Source organism: Marmota monax, unplaced genomic scaffold, assembly GCF_021218885.2.
Source record: "Marmota monax isolate L192 unplaced genomic scaffold, Marmota_monax_Labrador192_F-V1.1 WCK01_AAM20220418_F8-fsc00564, whole genome shotgun sequence".
Lineage (NCBI taxonomy): Eukaryota > Metazoa > Chordata > Mammalia > Rodentia > Sciuridae > Marmota > Marmota monax.
Window position 1 is genome coordinate 200,466 of NW_026692148.1, and position 2,256 is coordinate 202,721.

At 41.9% G+C, this 2,256-nt stretch overlaps 1 pseudogene; it reads left to right on the top strand.

The window, feature by feature from the left end:
- Positions 1 to 396: 396 nt before the first annotated feature.
- Positions 397 to 958, top strand: LOC124076232 (testis-expressed protein 38-like; annotated as a pseudogene).
- Positions 959 to 2,256: the final 1,298 nt, after the last annotated feature.

Sequence of the window (2,256 nt, forward strand, 5' to 3'; positions counted from 1 at the left end):
TACCAGATAGACTCCTCTAGGAGACTAAAGACTTTGCAAAGGCTGAAACCATATCCTGCCCCACCACAAAAAATACATTAGTGTCCTCATCAAGAGGTAAACTATTACTTCCTCAAAGACCTTGCCCTTAGTGAGGCTTCTCAGTCTGATTGATCGCATGGGCCCTGGGACTGGGAGCCATATAGCCTGAGTCTGGTAAGATCATGTTCCTTATTTGTAAAAGGTTAAAAGGCCTCTTATGCTCCCTGAAAAATCTAGCTTTAACTGAATAAGTAAATTGATGAGATATTTTTGAGGAGGGAGGGAAAGAATGAATAGATGGGTGAGCCAAATCAAGGAGAGGAATGAAAAACAGTTCAAGTCCCAAGCTACAGCTGTCAGTCAGCTTGCTTCTTGCTCTGCTCTGTGATAATTGGTGGCTTCACTCTCTTTCTGCACTGGATGAAGAACCTGAGGTAGGAGGAATGTGCCTAGCAGTGGGTAGAAGTGATGAGAGCAGCCACCTTTACTTACAGCCCTAAACAAGCGATGCCAATATGGCATGTATGCAGCTATCAACATAGGCCCTCCTGGGGCTGTGACCAAAACTAAGATTAAAGTCCAGATTCCAGATTTTCTGTGGGAGTCAGACATCCCTGAAAGCAGGTGCTATGCCATCAGAGGCAGCAGCCCCAAGGAAGATGCCACAGTTTTCCTGCAACCTGCTCTGTTGGACTGTTAGGAGCCCTTACCTCACTGGATGCTATAGCCCCAGACCATATCCCCATTTCTGATTGTCTTTCAGGAGATACCCTCTGCCCTACCCCTCCACATACATAGCACACTTCCCATGCTGGACCACTCTGCTTCCTACCCCTTTCTCAAGTATTCTGAAGAGAATGTCGACTTTCATTCCCTTCCCACACTGGCCCATTGGGCAAACTGTTCAAATGCATAGCCTTTTTCTTCAGAGTTGTAGCCTCCTCTCACTGAAGATGAGAGCTTTGAGTACAAGAGATATTAGAAAAGGGATGTAATATTAGAAAAGGGATGTAACCTCAGCAATGTAATATTGTCAAAGAAGTCAGAGCCCATTATTAATGATGTTACATTATAAGAGATTTTTTGAAAGTCAGAGTCTTCTATGTCTCATTTGGCATTCAGAAGGCAATGTCCTGCCCCTGTATGATGGGGGTAACAAGTCTCACCAATACAATGAGAATTGGAGGATGGCTTTAAAGTGGTGTCTTTGAACTAACTGAACTTTACTTGTGGATGAGGTTAATTTCCGCCATCCAGTATTTAAGCTCAAATATGTGCAATCTCCTGGGTTACATCCCCAAAGGCAGTGCTGTTCTAAAGAAAGGGAAGTACAATTTCCACAAGAGTGTCAGTTGCTGAGGGCACACAGCTATGGTAGTCTGCAGTGGCTATGATTCTGGCCAAACAATTCATCATGAGGCCCATGAACCACACCACACTATGGACTGAAAGGCTGATATCTATGATGTAATGATTCTTAGGTGGTAGGCTCTGAACATTATTTCTAATAGAAGAACACTTCAAAAGGCTATAATGATTCTTCTATCACGGATAAAGAGACAGGTTCCAAGGGCATATGCCATTATCTTTCTTTGTTGTTGTTGCTGAGCCTATTCTCCAATTTACATCTGCCTGGCATTAAAGTTCCTGGTCTTTCCACCATACCCCTTTGTATCTTTTCATTAATCATGTCTTATTAAAACATACTTGGTGAATGCTTTACTGTGTGTAGAGTCTCATCAGGTTTGTCTACAGATTGGCTTACAGGAAGGACTGATGAGGACCTCCTAAAATAATACACAGAAATATAACCATAGTGTGTATCTTAACAAAATCAATGGCTGCTCAAAAGTTGAGTCCCCTGTGACTCTGCCAAATGGGAATATTAATAATTTGTATACTCTCTGGAAATAGTTCTAAAAGGAGAGACAAAGATAATTATGAACTATTTGACCGCAGTTTAAAGATAAGAAAGCCCTGTTCTGTCACACAAATTACCTCCATTTACTTTTGAAATGAGCAAACCCACTCACCCTAATTGATTTAAACTTTTAATGTGGATTGCCTGGAGAGGTAGGGCCAATTTTTGTCTATTTTGTAGAGTATGGTGTGTTTGTGTGTGTGTGTGTGTGTGTGCACGCGCACATGCACAAACTTGTGTGTGATAGTGATCCTCAGAACTTAGTGAACACAGAGATAAATTTTTCTTTTCTTTTTTTTCTCCTGTGTGTGGAC